This window comes from Pipistrellus hanaki (genome assembly GCF_964339955.1).
Source record: "Pipistrellus hanaki genome assembly, chromosome: 1".
Lineage (NCBI taxonomy): Eukaryota > Metazoa > Chordata > Mammalia > Chiroptera > Vespertilionidae > Pipistrellus > Pipistrellus hanaki.
Window position 1 is genome coordinate 170,006,967 of NC_140503.1, and position 17,481 is coordinate 170,024,447.

Sequence of the window (17,481 nt, forward strand, 5' to 3'; positions counted from 1 at the left end):
GTGGATGAATTGGTAAAACAAGCTTCAGGACATATACACAATGGAATACTACAGAGCTGTAAAAAAATAGGGATCTCTTACCCTTTGAGGCAGCATGGATGGGACCTGGAGACTATTATGCTAAGTGAAATAAGCCAATCTGAGAAAGGCAAATATCACATAATCTCATTTATCTGTGGAATCTAATGAACAAAACAAATTGACAAACAAAATACCGGTAAGACCGGAAGCATGGAGGCATAGAACAGACAGACATACCTCCATGTGGGGATGGGGGGACAAGGAGAAATAAAACAAAGAACTTATATACTAATATGCATAGCCATTGGCATGGACAATAGAGTGAAGACCTGGGGTAGGGGGATAGAGTAGGGGCTTGGCAGAAGGGAGGGAAGCGAGAAGGGGAAACATCTATAATACTGTCAACAATAAATTAAAATTTAAAAATATTTAAAAGCAGGATGTGATTAAATATTACTTGAGTAGCTGAACAATAAATGTAATAGAAATTAACACAAGGATTGACCATGATAAAAATCTTATAAATGCCACTGCAGCTGGGGAATATTTTCCTCACATCATTTAGTGAGGCATATGAGAATGGGGAGGAGGCAAGACAAGTAAACACTTAACCTATATATCTTATTTAATTTTTTAAATAACTCTATGAGTTAAGATATATCATCCTCCTTTTACAAAATAGACATAGATGTCAAATAACTTGTCCAAAGTCAAACAGCTGGCAATTAGCACAGCCAAAAGCTTAACCTAGGTCTATCAGGTTATAAGGCCTGTGACCCATGTGAGCCATTCTATTCCACTACTGAAACTTTCTATTCCCCGGAACCCAGCTTCTCTGATATGCTGTTGGTCCTGAAACAGTTGCCCACCATTTAGCCAAGTGATTCTTGCAATCTCTCCTACTGAGGTATGGCATGGGTTATTCCTTACTCCTGCTGTATTCTTCTGCCTGAAGCCAATACCAGCATGTCATAAGTGCAAGAAGTTCATCAAAAGGAACTTGGTTGAATCACATATGTTTTTGCCTGTTGGAAATGGCTAAGGGCATTTCCCTAAACCTGAAAAGGATGCATAAATGATTGCTTGCTGCCAGAGAGCTGAGGGCATCTTAATCTACATGTTATTGCCTCCTACTGGCCAAACACCTGAACAGCCAAAGGCAGTTCCTCCAATCCAACAATGCCTCTGTATACTAACCTTGGCCTTTGATGTAATATCTACTTTGCCTGATGACAATTTATGTTAATAAAAATCAAGGGGTCCAGAGAGACAGAACTTGGTTTCTTTAGCTAAGTTTTCTCTGGTTCCCCAAAATGCCTTCCAAAATTATATCATCTCTGGACTCTTTAATAATTTACAAACCACGCCTTCTCCAGATTCCTAACCCTTCAAGATACTGAGAAACACACACTGGCATTATTCTCCCATCCACCTGTTTTACCTTTAATTGTGATTTTGGTTTCCACTTCAAAATGTTATCTATGGATTTCATTCTATGCAATTCACTTTTCTGCTTTAACATCTTCAACAAATTCATTCATTTCCCTCATTCACAAAAAGTTACTGATTAGTAGCACTACACTAGTCTTTAAAGATAGGGTCCTTATGAGCTATGTGGCAACTGTGTTATGTTGGTAGAATTACTGTATTTGGATTTTATACACACTAATATTACCTCTACCGTTGAGCAGTTAAGAGCCTAGCTCTTTTCTAAATTGGCTCATTTTGTTTCAATAACACTGCAAGTTATTAAAATGTTATCCTGTTTCACAGAGGAAGAATTGAGGTTCAGAAAGGCTGAATTATTTGCTCAAGGCAAGGATGTAGTAAATCCAGGTCTTCTCGTGTGTTTCCCACTACACCATGCTGCTTCTACTCAAACTATAGAAATCACAGAAATGGGGATTCAAAAGAACCTTGTAGGGTCTTTACATGACTCCTTCCTGTGTAGGCATCTTTTCTCTAGAATCCTATCCAGTAATCAGGTTTCTTGTTGAAAGTCTGGCTCTATCACATGTAAATTGTGACCTCTGTGGGCCTTAGTTTTCTCATCTGTAAAAAGAAATACTACTACTTACCTCAGGGTTATCATGAGGATCAAATGATTAAGTATGCAAAGGTCCTGTGCAAACAATAAAACACTTCACAAGTGCTCCCTGAACTTTCTTTACAAATTAGTAAAGAACTAATTAGAACTCTAAAATATTTTTATTTCTAAATTCTAATGGATTTTTTCTTTTATATATTACTTACTTCATAATCACAAATTTAAATAGAGCAATATGTCCACAGCTCTTCCTAGGAGACAAAATTATTTTACATTACTACTAAATGTAAGACCAAGCTTACAATGTAAATTTTTCTCAAACTCTTTTGAACATGGAGGAAAATACCAAATCTGGAACAGATATGAGACAATGAATTTCATCTTAAATATGCAGTTATGTAAAATAATTAATGACTTACAATAGGACTGCCTTTACATGAATTTTCTAATATAATTTTACTAAAAGTTATACACATATTAAAAATACCAATACAATTATAAACATAGAAAATATTTATTGAGCACTCAACATTACTTACTTCATAATCACAAATTTAAATAGAGCAATATGCCCACAACTCTTCCTAGAAGACAAAATTATTTTACATTACTACTAGGTGTAAGACCAAGCTTACAATGTAAGAATAGGGATTTATTCTAAAAAGCCATACAAAATACCCAATTTCCATATTCAAAAAAAAAAATCTGACCATAATTTGCTGGAATCAAAAACTGCTGTTGGCCCTGGCTAGTGTGGCTCAATAGGTGGGAGTGTTGTCCCATACACCAAAAGGTTATAGGTTCAATTCCCAGTCAGGGCACAGAAGCAACCAATTGATCTTTCTCTCTCACATAAATGTTGCTCCTCTTTTCCTTCCTCTCTCTAAAAACCAATAAAAATATATATTCTCAGGGGAGGGTATACAAGAAAAACTACCTTTACCTTTTATTTTTCTTTCCTGGTAATCCTTGAATAATAACTATTAACATTTGTATGTTTATAATTTAAGAAGTCCTTTCACAGATTATGTGTTATTGGTTCCTTATAACAAGCCTATACTAGCATTATAATATGAAAAGTGAAAAAACTGAAGTTCATAGAAGTTGAAGCTTGCCCAAGGCCATCCAGATGAAAAAAGAGACCAATCTGTCTTGAGAGTCCACATTTGTCTCCCTCTCTCTCTCTCTCTCTCTCTCTCTCTCTCTCTCTCTCTCTCACACACACACACACACACACACACACACACACAAACACACACTCACATCTACCTATATTCCTAACAAGACTATTTACAGACACGGAGAATTCTTTGTTGTAACCTATCTTCTAGGAAGAGGTACAAAGATTCTATGTATTGCTTAAAAACAAAAGATAACAACCATAGCCTGTTAAAATGAGTTTATGTCTACTTCCCACAAGAAGGAAGTCTCTTGGTATTAGGAATATCAAGCATCAAATTCTCTTGTGGCTTTTCCATAACAAATATTTATTATTTTATAATCAGAAAACAATAAAGCTACTTTTATTTTTTTTAATATATTTTATTGATTTTTTACAGAGAGGAACAGGGAGGGAGAGAGAATTAGAAACATCGATGAGAGAGAAACATTGATCAACTGTCTCCTGCACACCTCCTACTGGGGATGTGCCCGCAACCAAGGTACATGCCCTTGACTGAAATCGAACCTGGGAACTTTCAGCCTGCAGGCCAACGCTCCATTCCCTGAGCCAAACTGGTTAGAGCTACTTTTATATTTTTAAAATTAGAACATTTACAAATTAAAAATTATAATTTTCTGAAACATTAATGGAAATACCACAAACTCAGCGCCACTCAAAAAATAAAAGTACAGAAAATAAAAATAAAGGAAAATGCTAAGAACTTGGATAGGAATCTAATTTCCTTTATGTGTAGCTTCAAATTTTCTCAAAAAGAAGAATAATTTCTAACAACTTAGATGTTCCTTCACCAGTCTTGGCATGTAGTAGATCAATAAATATCTGCTGAGTGAATAAATTTAGCATTAAATAAATTTCCTAATTTTTTATTTTTATACCGAAGATATTTTCCCAAGAATCTTAATCACCACTTCAATCCCACTCACCAGAAGTAACCACATGAAGTTTGGTGAATCTCTCTGTATACAACAGAGATAGAGAAAAGAGAGAGAAAAGAGATATCATACCATAACTACTTAAACAATACAGTGGGCACCCTACTATAGTTCTACAAAATTCATTCTTTTTAATAACTGCACTAGCTTAATTTTCCAGATGCTATCAGCAATCGATACATTGACTGAGAGACAATAATAGCACTAATAATAATGGCTAATATTTATTGAGCATTGTTTCAAATGCTTCATATATTTACTAAATATTAAAATTGCATAGCTTTATAGGTAGGTACTGTAACTTATGGCCCTTCTTACAGATAAAGAAATTGAAACGTATTACTTGCCTGAGGTTATAATGACTTGCCCAAAGTTAAACAGTAAGTGGCAAGGCTAGGATTTGAAGCCAGCAGTCTGTCTTCCAAGCCTGTGTTCTCATTCTCTACTGCCTCTGTGATGTTAAAAATATTAAAGATAAATTCTTCCTTAACAATGACTATTGGTATATACCAGATGTATAATAGAACACAATGTTTTGGTATTTTTAATTATAGCAGAACCTTGTATACTTAGTAATGCTTTCAAAGAAACTGTATCAAGAGATTTTACGTTCAATTTAGAGTCTGCCATTAGGCAAAAGTATTTGAATTAGTAAAAACACACACACATGAATTTCCTTCATATATATTTCATAAGCTGAACAGGAAAAGCGATCTAAGTTCTGTACTGTTACCTTCTTTTGTGGCCAAAAGCAGTGTTTTGTTTTTTTCTTCTTCAAGTTTTACTATCCATTTTACTGTCTAGACTTGTCACCAACTGATTTATGGTCATTCAAAAAGCACTATACCAGTCACACACACAAAAAGAACCTGAATCACATTTTAAAAATATATGACTCAGACTCTAAACTCAGATGCAAGAGTTTTTTAAAAAAAAAATACTTGCAGGTTCTTTGGAATAAATGTGTAGCCTCTAGAGTCTAAGGTAACTATTCTGAAAAGGATAAAACTTAATTGTCTGTTTAAAGTTAGTCTGCTAAAAGTCAATTACCATATTTAACAGGTTTATTTCAGTTACTAATCCAGCAGCCAGTTCATGTCAGCCATCCCAAAATAATAACTGATGTCTATATTGACTCTTCTGTTCCCACGCCAGGGATTTGATAGCTAGCATCCTAAGCACTGTATAACGTATCACCATAGTGTTGCTGAGCAAACGGTAACATAAATTGTTTTTATAACATGAGCCAATTTTTCTGATTTACTCTTTAATACAAAATGATTCTGCTCTAGCTGACAGTAACAGCAGGGGCAAGAATGGCAGCTTGAAGGGATGCTTTACCTTAGACTGAATCCTATTAAACAAGGGGTAACAGTAAAAACAGTACATACACACTTAAGTATATTCAACATCGCCAAAGCACCAGCGTCGGCACCATGTTAAAGTGATGCCAACTAACAGTTAAAGGGGGAGTGTTTCGGAAGGTGGTTAGATCGAAGGTCAAGTTCCACCTACCGCTGCTCCTAAGTCACTCTCGAGGCCATGTTTTTGTTAAGTAAACCTTTCTTCTTGGACAAATAATCATCTGTCAGAGCTCCACGAAGTTCCACGGAATAGTAAAAATAACTGGAAGCTCCTTTGTATATATAATTGCTAAGTAAATGCCAAAGTCTTACAAGACAGCCCTTAAAGTCTACTGAGGGAACATCAGAAAATCAAATTCCGTGCTCCCTTCGGCAGCATATACACTAGAAATCGGAATGACACAGAGATTAGCATGGCCCCTGAGCAAGGACGATAGGCAAATTCATGAAACATTCCACTTTTTTTTTTAATCAAATTTCCTGGCAACGTGTTAAGCATAATTATCTAACCAAGTACTACCCCATAAAACAAAACAACATTGGAATTATTCAATCTAATAGCTAAAGCAGCAGCTGGGAATTATGTAGTAGACTTTTCATAGTAAAATAATTCTAAAAACACTACCTTTTTTTTTTTAACTGTTCGTATGACATACTTTATTTCCAATCCACAACCATTAAAAACCGTTTATAAGTTTTCACTGCACAGTTATTCTCGTGTCTGAAATGAGACTCAGGGGCAGGGAGAGCAGGTGGGTTGGACCACAGTCAGCCTAGCACCCAATCCATCCTGGGAAGGAGCCTTTAAAGACAGGAGTGAGCAGAAGAGAACAGTGGACAGGAGAGGCAGACAGTTTGGCCCAAGGATGCCCATGGTTTCTTCCCTCCTGAGGACCTTTCCCTGGGCCCTTGACTGCAGGACCCTCACCAGGAAACCAGGCTGGGCAGGAAGGGGCTTCACGGTATTGGCAGGAGTTGGGAGGGGCAGGATGGAAAGGAAGGACAGCTTCTGGCTCTTCCCCAGGCACTGGGGTTGGAGCTGCTTTTTGGCACAATCTGCAAGATCTCCTTGGAGGTGGGAGGAGGAGGAGCTGGGGATTTAGGACTCTTTTCTTGAGTTGAGTTTCATTCCATTTGAAGAGAGGCCATGAGCCTATGGTGAGGTTCCCAAGGGATAAATGGTCAGAGTCTTTTTTTTCTCCTGCTCCAAGGACCGCCAACCCCCGCCTGGCTTGTACAAACACTGTCCATTTGATTGCCTACATTTAACCCACCAGCTCATTTTATCTACCCCCTGCCCCCGCCGCATCTGCACACATGAAATGCCAATAATTTATTAATCGATTAATGCTTTTGCTCTAGCAATGTGAAAAACCTCTCATCAGATCCTTTTCCAAACATTTCACATCAAAATAATGATGCTTGAATGATAGCCAGAGCAGAGGAAAGAATCAGGTATATAATGACCTCATGTGGCAAAGGGCTGTAACTACTGATTTAACTATGAAATAATTATGGGCTTAAATAACTTTTGTTACAAAATTTTTATTTTCAAATTGCTTTTTTTTAAACGGGCATTCAATACTGCCTAGAAGAAAAGAAGAAGAGAGAAATGACCTCAGATGTGAAGAAAAAGCAGAGGTCAAAATAGTCATTCATTCACGAAAATAAATGCTAGAGTCAACATACTTGGGTTTTTGTTTCAGTTTTATTAATTTTTGTGGGAACTTGAAAAAATCCCTTGCGCTCTCACATGTACAAAAATGCTGGTAAGTTTTCTATTATAGACTCTTTGAAGGCTAAAATATGGCTGTGTGGATTTTATATCTTGTATCTGAAACTTTCATCCCAGTTATGATATTTATAATTCTATAACTAAGACATTTTTAAGCTCATCATAAAAACAAAACCTAAATCTAAAGCAGTTACCTCGTTGGACTTCCAATTATCACCTTTTATTCCAGTGCAATGGACATTGATTGGTATAGCACCTATTTTATTCTAGGCATAGAACTAAGATTAAATTAATTCAAAGTATAGCCATATTGCTAATAAACTTCTTTGAGGATAGTTTTTTTTCTTCAATTACAGTTTATATCCAATATTATTTTGTATTATTTTCAGGTAGAGAATAGTCTTAACTCTTAAAATACTTCAATATGTATCAATTTGAAGTCATATAAAACAAAACTGGTGTTAATTTTTATCTGAAATCCTTTAACCAAATCCAAATCCTCATTGATAAAAAAATAACATTCTGAGAACATCAATATCCTATTAATTATAACTCATTAAACACACTATTATAGAGTGACAGCCACCATATTTTTTTTAAAGGTGGGGGAAAAGAAGTACATACCTGTTCCTCATTTAATGTTTGTAATTTATCCCTGAAAGCACTGCCACTAAGTAAAAGGCTTTAAATGGAAATCTTTTCCATTAATTTTAATAGGGTACATTATAATATGTTATATCCCAAGATCTCCAAAACAGGATCAATTGACTTAAGAACAATTTTACAGGCAATTAACAATATAGATTGTCCATAAAATATATTGTAAAGGTTTACTGAACTTGCCAAGAAGGAAAGCTTGATAGGGGGTGGTGGTTTGATGGAGAAGAGGCATAAAGGAATCTTTCTTAGGAAAGATAAATTCTGCTTTCTACACCATTTTCCCCCATCAATTTTCCAGACTTTAGGGGTAGTAATGGCTATCTTGCATTCAAACTGCACTTAAAATTAAGTTATAACACCTTTAGGGTACTTCAAAACACATTGAAATGGCATCTGTACATAACACTGAAATCCCAGAAGATGCAACCTCTTCATTCCTCTCATTTGACAAAATTTTGAAAGCAAAATAATCTGATGCACAATTCAAGTGTATATGACACTGCATAGAAAGTGTCAAGTAAACAAATACGTTTTTGTCTAAGAAACAAAATTTTTATTGCATACTTGTTTAGTGTACTTTGGAGTAAGAAAAGTCTTTAGACTCAAGGAGAAAAAAATGATGATTATCTGAAAAGTGATATAACTTTTCAAAAATTTTATGGCAAAGCCCTAGGCTGTTTGGTTCAGTGTATAGAGCCTTGGCCTGCGGACTGAAGGGTCCCGGGTTCAATTCTGGTCAGGCACATGTATCTCAGTTGCAGGCTGGCCCCTGCTTGGTGTGCATGTAGGAAGCATCCAATCTATGTCTCTCTCTCATCACTGATGTTTCTGTCTCCCTCTCCCTTCCTCTCTGAAATCAATAAAAGTATATTTTTTAAATGTTATGACAAAAAATTATTAACTAAACAGTTTTTATGGAGCAAATCTGTATTTAAATATTTAAAACATATACTATATATATATGTATATATGTGTGTGTATACACATTATATATGTCAATGTATGTACATATATATGGAATTACTGACCTCAGTACTAATACATTTTATACTTAATGACAACATTCCAAAGCACTAAGCAGAATAAAAGAAAAAATAAATTATATCAAAGTTGCCTCTATTTTTCAATATTTATCTAACTTAAGATGAGAAAAAAACCATTTCATTTTACACATAAATTCTTTAAAACAAAACAAACAAAAGCCTTATTAGGATAGCCTTTAAAAGCCCCAATTGTATTATGAAACCAGGTAGCTCATGCCTCTTGGAAAAACAAAATGACCCTATACAGTAATCCAGACAGTATGGTATTGACAAAAGAATGGAAAAATAGATCAGTGGAACAGAATAGAGCCTAGAAATAGAACCACACAGTCAACTGGTAATCAATAAAGGAGCAAAGGCAATACAATGAAGCAAAGATCGTCTTTTCAGTAAGCGGTGCTGGAACAACTGGACATACACATGCAAAACAATGAATCTAGAAAGACATTACACCCTTTATAAAAATTAACTCAAAACGGATCACAGTCCTGAAGACAAAACACATAATTACAGAACTCCTAGAAGATAACTTAAGAGAAAACTAGATGACCTTGGGTATGACTTCTTAGATACAACACAAGGTACAATCTATAAAAGAAATTGATAAACTGGACTCTATTAAAATTAAAAACTTTTACTCTGCAAAATGCAATGTCAGATGAGCAAGACAACCCACAGACTGGAAGAAAATATTTGCAGAAGACCCATTTGAAAAAGAGCTATTGTCTAAAATATCCAAAGAACTTTTAAAACTCAATAATAAGAAAATGAAGTCAATTTTAAAATGACAATGGACCTTCAGGCAACTCACCAAAGATATACAGATGGCAAGTAAGCATTTAAATTATTATTATTATATGTCATTAGGGAATTGCAAATTAAAATGAGGTACAACCACATACTGGTACCTATTAAGAATGGAGCAAATCCAAACCACTGACACCACCAAGAGTGGAGGAGCAGGAACTCACTTATTGCTGGTAGGAAGGCAACATGTTACAACTATTTTGGAAGACACGTGTCTAAGAAACTTAAACATGCTCAACATATAATCCAGCAATTGCACTACTTGGTATTTACCCAAATGAATTGAAAACTTATGTTCATAGAAAAACTTGCATACGTATGTGTTTAAAGCAGCTTTATTCATAATTGCCAAAACTGGGAAGCAACTAACTTGCCCATCGGTAACTGAGTTAGATAAACTGGGTGTGTTCAGACAATGGACTTTATTCACACTTAAACGAAATAAGCTGTCAACCTATGAAAAGACAGGGAGGAAACTAAATGCAAATACCTATGGGGGTGGGGGGGGAGCCAATCTGAAGAGTTTACATACTAAACGATCTAAATATATAACCCTCTGGAAAAGGCAACTATGGAGACAATTAAAAGCCAGTGGTTGCCTGAGATTGGGGTAAGGGGAATGAACAAAACACTGAGGATTTTTAGGGCAATGAAACTATTTTTGTGTGATGAATACATGTCATCATTTGTCAAAACCCACAGAATGTAACAACACTGAATATAATGTCCATTATGGACTTTGAGTGATAATAATGTATCAATGTAGGTTCATTGAATGTAACAAGTGTACCACCTGGTGGGGATGTTGATAGTAGGGGATGTTGTACAAGTTCAGGGGTAGAAACTGTATAGAAATTGAAATTTCCACTTAATTTTGCTATCAACTTAGAACTGCAATAAATAATATAGATGGAACTTAAAATATATTGTCAATAAGTCTAAATAAAGTCTATTCAATTTTTAAAGAGATAAGACTGGTGAAATCCAAATAAGGCCTGCATTTTTATGTAAAAGTATACCAAAGTAAATTTCCTAGTCTTGATACTAAGACTAATTTTACTATGGTTATGTAAAATGTTATCATTTGGGGAAAACCAATGATATAACATTTTGGGAATCAAAAACTACTTCAAAAAAATGTTTTTTAATGTCTTGAGGAAAGATAAGATGTGTCAAAATGTGGAAGGCTACTATTTATCAATTTATAAGTACCTTAAGCAACTAATCTAGCTTTTTGTGTGTGTGTGTGTGTGTGTGTGGTAGTAAGATTTTCATCTCTATGTAAAAAAACACTTTGGTACTCCTTGTTCTAAAAAATATGACAGACCTAATTTCTATAAGCTCGGTATACAGTTTTAGGCATAAAAGATGAGAAATTCTGAATGAGGGAACAGTACAATTTTCTAGAAGAGCAAACTATAAGTATTACATATATTTTGATAGTGATCTGATATGGGAAAAACAAACCAAGAGAATGCAGTCCACTAAGCTCAAGCTCAATACTCTTGTGCCTATCCAACAATACAGCTTTTATTTTGAGTCATGACAAATAATAAATTTAGCTTTTCAATTCTACAGATTTAAAGCCATCACTTTTAAAGGTTACTGAAAATCTCTGAACTCTTTGATTAAAATAGAATCAATATAATTTATATAAATCATTGTTACCTTTTTAAAGTCATGTTTTTCTTCAAAGTAGAATAAATTTTAATCTTTATTGTTGAAAGTATTACATGTCCCCATTTTTCCACCACTGACCCCCTCCAGCCCACCTCTGCAACACCCACCCCCGCCCCAGGCCTTCAGCACCCTATTGTCTGTGGTTATGTATATATGCATACAAGGTCTTTGATTACATCCCACCCACCCATCCTCCCATCTTCCCCCTAGATTCTGCACTCTGTTCCATGCTTTCATGTCTCTGGATCTACTCCATTCATCAGTTTGTTAGATTCCAAATATGAGTGAGATTATGGGATACTTGTCTTTCTCTGACTTATTTCACTTGGTATGATATTCTCCAGGTTTCTCCATGCTATCTCAAAGGGCAAGACATTCTTCTTTTTTTATTGCTGCATAGTATTCCATAGCATAAACGTACCACAGCTTTTTTACTCATTCATCTACTGATGTGCACTTGGGCTGTTTCTAGACCTTAGCTATTGTAAATTGTACTGCTATGAACATAGAGGTGCATACATTTTTTCTGATTGGTGTTTTGGGGTTTCTTAGGTTATATTCCCAAAGTAAAATAAAACTTTAATTCAATGAGTGTAGCTCCGTTAAAAGTCATGAGATTTATACTTATTAAGCAAATGTTTAATTTAGTAAACAAACTGATGTATATCAAATAAAAAACACACACATACATCATGAAATAGTTTAAATACTCATGGTGATTATATATATATTTTTAAATTTTTTAAATTGGTTTCAGAGAAGAAGGGAGAGGAAGAGACAGATAGAAACATCAATGAGAAAGAATCATCTATCGGCTGCCTCCTGCACACCCCCTACTGGAGATCGAGCTCACAACCCGGGGATGTGCCTGACTGAGAATCAAACCGTGAACTCCTTGTTCATAGGCTGAGGAGTCACACCGGCCAGGTTTGATTATAAATTAAAATGCAGTTTCCCTTTCAAAGATCAGGCCATCTAGAATGTTTAACCCACTAAATTATCTCAAGAAACAAAACAAGACATTTTGAAAAGGAAAATAATTTCAAAATAAAAAGTCTCGAGAGGATCCAAGATGGCTGCTCGGGTAGACACCTAACGGCAGCAGCACACAACAATTTCAATGGAATACAACTAAAATGTAGAGTGGACATCGCCCAGAGCTACAGGTAGTCGACTGACTGAAAATTCTACAAGAAGGAAAGAGAAAACCAGAAGGAAAATCAGAGGAGCTGAAAAAAAGCCTAAGGTACTGAGACATGCTGAGCGCTCGCATGCATGCGCGCGCAGAGAGGTCGCAGCCGGAGAGGAGGAGAGGGCTGGGTGCTGCCTGGCGTTCCCTAGCAAGAAGGAAATAAAACCCCCAGCCTGGGCTGAACCCCCGAACCAGCAGCGCTGAGCCCCAGTTATGGGCCAGACCCTGGGGACCCAGGCTCCGGCAGGGGGAGACGGGACTGTGAGGCGGAATCCCAGGCGAGCAGCGAAAAGCAGGGCCCCCGGAGTCGCACGCACATTGCGCGCAGAGGACTGAATGTTGACTCTGATGCCGGATTACCCTAGCGGGAAGAAACAAAGCCTCTGGCGGCACTGAGCCTCAGTCCGGACTGCTCTGAACCCCAGTTCTGGGCCAATCCCTGGGGACCCAGGCTCAAGCAGAGGGAGACAGGGCTGTGAGGTGGAGTCCTGGGAGAGCGGCGAAAGGCCGAGCCCCCGGAGTCTCGCACATTGCTTGTAAGGGAAGGAATGTTGACTCTGATGCGGGATTGCCCTGGAGGGAAGGAAACAGGAGCCCCGGCTGTGTTGGGCCCCAGTTTCGACTGCTCTGAACCCCAGTCCTGGACCAGACCCTGGGGACCCAGGCTCGGGCAGGGGGAGTCAGGGCTGTGAGGCGGAATCCCAGGGGAGTGGCGAAAAGCGGAGCCCCCAGAGTCGCGCGCACTGCGCACAGAGGACAGTCTGTTGACTCTGATCCTAGACTCCCCTAGCGGGAAGGAGAAAAAAAGCTCCAGACTGGAGGAATGCGACAGGGAGCAGGAGCCCCTGTCGGACACCGGCCAGCCGGGCGCCGGCAGGGAGCCGGGCGACGGGGCCCCCGGGAGGGGGGTGCCCCTGAGCCTTCGACCTCTGAGCGCGGGCAACGGAGCCAAGGCCGGGGGCTGCTTCCTGGGGGGCGCCGACCCCGGCAACAGGCTGGAGCAGCGCGGGAGCCCACGGAGAACAAAGGGGTGCCACAGGCCAACCTGCTGAGCTCCCAGGACAAGGAGGAAGAAACCAAAGAAGTTCTCAATGTGAAGAAATCAAGTGAGAGCAAAAGATAGTAAAATTACTTAAGAAAGAATACAACGAAGATCTTGAAAAATCAAAGACTAAGTCAGAACTCAACTCACCAGCCAACATTGCAACATATATGCGTTTAAAAAAAAAAAAAAAAAAAAAAAAGGACAGAATGTTGGAACAGTGGCGGCCAGGCCTAGAGTGCCCAGGCACAAGGCAGTGGCAACCGGGCCCGGAGCAGCAACGGCCAGGCCCCAGAGCAGCAGCATCCAGAACCAGAGCAACAGCCAGCACTGGAGCAGCCAGACCTGGGGCAGTGGCAGCCAGGGCTGAGGCGGAGGCAGCCAAGCCCAGGGTGGCCAGTCCAGGAACACCCAGACCCAGAGTAGCTGGGCCCAGAGCAGCCGGGTTGGGAGCAGCCAGGCCCAGAACAGCAGTAGCCAAGCCCGGAGCATCCAGGCTGGGAGCGGCCAGACTCGGAGCGGCCGGGCCCAGGGCAGCCGGGCCCAGAGCAGCCGGGTCGGGTGGGGCCAGGCCCAGAGCAGCAGCTGCCAGGCTGGGAGCAGCCAGGCCCGGAGCAGCGGCTGCCAGGCTGGGAGCGGCCAGGCCCGGAGCAGCCAGGTCTGGTGCGGCCAGGCCCGGAGCAGCAGCAGCCAAGTCCAGAGCAACTAGGTCGGGAGCAGCAGTGACCAGACCCGGAGCAGCTGGTTGTGGGACGAACCAGAGCAACAGAGGCCAGGCCCGGAGCAGCCAGGCCCGTAACAGCTCGCTCCTCGCCTGCCTCTGCCCCTCGGCTGCCTCTCAGACAAGGCTGGAAACTTTTGTGGGAACTTGAGGGTCTGCTGAATCAAGTGATGAAGGCTTAGATCTGGATGTGTTGAGTTAGTATAGGGCTGGGGTGTTGATCTGTGAGTGCCTTGGGTGGGTCCTGGAAGAGGCTGGTTGACCTATTTGGAAATGTCTTTTGTGTGAAATGTATCATTGGGCATGTGGAGGTATTATTGATATGAGAAAATGCTAAGTAACTGATTTACTATCTGAAAAGGGATTTAGTATCAGGGAAAGGGAGGGAGGAAGAGACTGAACATAAACTGCACCTATGGATGAGGACAATGGGGGAGGGGAAGGGGGCGGAGGGTGGGGTGGGAACCTGGTGGAGGGGGGAAGAAATGAGGAACCTTTGTAATAATATGAACAATAAAGATTGAGAAAATAAATAAATAAATAAATAAATAAAGTCTCTTCCCCCCACAACTTCAAAAACAAAATTTTTCTAAAATGGCAAGTAGAAAGGGTATATACATAGAAAAAACACCTCACATTTAACTAAACAAACTTAAAAAAAATCTTTAATTATATACAAAATAAAAATGAATCCGATGAGATTTTTAAATTACACCTATTTTACCCTTTTTCTTCTTTATTAATATATTTTCCAATATATATTCAAAAGAAATAATAATGCTTTCAAGATATGTAACAAATAAAGCAAAGCAAAATCATTTATTGTCAGCAATTTCCCTTAAAAAGGGAGAGGGGGGACAGAGAAGCAAAGCCAACCATGAAGCAAAGGATAATCATAATGTTCTCAAAGCAGAATGTGTATTTACAGCCGAAGCCGGTTTGGCTCAGTGGTAGAGCGTCGGTCTGTGGACTGAAAGGTCCCAGGTTCGATTCCGGTCAAGGGCATGTACCTTGGTTGCGGGTACATCCCCAATGGGGGTGTGCAAGAGGCAGCTGATCGATGTTTCTCTCTCATCGATGTTTCTGACTCTCTATCCCTCTCTCTTCCTCTCTGTGAAAAATCAATAAAATATTTAAAAAAAAAAAAAAAAAAAGAATGTGTATTTACAATAGCAGGCTGCCTAATTAATTCTGACAGGAGCAAAACCAGGATGAGGCGGGAAATAACAGGTGGGGCTAAATAGACTACACCCCCAAGATTCTCTACCTGTCTTCAGTTTTTCTTTTGACTTCTTAAAAACTATATAAAGGTAATAAAAGACTGCTCGTTCCCAGTGCAGAGTCAATAAGGAATAAAACGGAAAAATGTATTTCTCACCATGTTCCACTAATGTCTTACATATAGAATGAGAAGAGCTCTGGCTGGTGTGACTCAGTTAGTTGAACATCATCCCATGCATGGAAAGGTCTCTAGTTCAATTCCTGGTCAGGGCACATGCCCAGGTTGCTAGCTTGATCCCCTGTAGGGATCGTGCAGAAGGCAGCGGTTGATGTTTCTCTCACACACATCCATGTTTCTCTTTCTCCCTCTCCCTTCCTCTCTTCCTAAAATCAGTAAAAAAAAAAAAAATTTTTTTTAAAAGAGAAGAAATGTATACTTCCACCTCAAATGATTTAAAGACAATAATTACTATCTTTTAACCATAATAGTAATATTCCATTGTAAAAGAATGGTCTGAAAATCATTTACTCATGTAATAACCTTCAGTAAGTTATTATTATTATTTTTTTAATCTTACCCGAGGACATGCTTCGAGAGAGGAGAGAAACATAAATTGGTTTCCCTCTGCACGTATCCCAACTGGGGACTGAACCCACAATCTAGGCATGTGCCCTAACCAGGAATTGAACTAGCACAGGATATCATTCAATCAACTTAGCCACCTCACCGGGCCTTCATTTATGTTATTATGATTTTTTAAATATATTTTTATTGATTTCAGAGAGGAAGAGAGAGAGAGAGAGAGAGAGAGAGAGAGAGAGAGAGAGAGAGAGAGAGAGAGAAAGAGAGAGAGAAACATCAATGATGACAGAAAATCATTGATCAGCTGCCTCCTGCATGCCCCCTACTGGGGATCGAGCCTCCAACCTGGGCATGTGCCCTTGATCGGAATCGAACCTGGGATCCTTCCAGTCTGCAGGCTACTCTATCCACTGAGCCAAACCAGGCAGGGCACTTAAAGCTCTATTTTAAGAAATATTTCTTCTTTAATTATCCAAAATTCCATGCAAAAAGATGAAGCCTCATCCACAGTATAGATATATGCCATTACAAACTAGGAACATAGTCTAACTTGCTCCTCTACGAATGTATTATAGACACACTAATAAATATCAATGAATTGATTAAATATTATGTCTGATCTATCTTCCACATAAATTGAGGTAGAAGGGAAGGCAATGGATCAAAGTACTTAAAATAAAATAATTCTTTTTCTAGGGATTCCTTAAATTCCACTTCCAACTTTTTGTGCTAATTTACACAGGACAGATTACCATTTTCTATGAAGTTTCCAATTAAGAAATCCAGTTAAGAAACTAGTCAACAATGAGATGAGAAGCACCAGGAAAAAAGCCAACCTGCTGAGGAGGATAACGGGAAAGACAGAGGAGGGTGGGTCCTTTGTGATAGAGGACCTTTAGCCACTATAGCAGGGGTCCTCAAACTTTTTAAAGTGGGGGCCAGATCACGGTCCCTCAGAGAGCTGGAGGGCCAGACTATATGAACTACTAATTCCTACTGTAACACCTCGGCTGCGCTCACTGCCCAAAAAACCTGGAGGGCCGGATCAGACTCCTCTGCGGGCCGCATGTGGCCCGCGGGCCGTAGTTTGAAGACCCCTGCACTATAGTGATTCTGGAACCATCTACCTCTAGACTTCTTGCTATGAGAGACCATTAAATGTCTGGTTTTTATACAAAGGAAGGAAGGGGGAGAGAGAGAGGGAGAGAGGGAAGAAGAGAGTGAGGGAGGAAAGGGAGAAGCTGGTCATA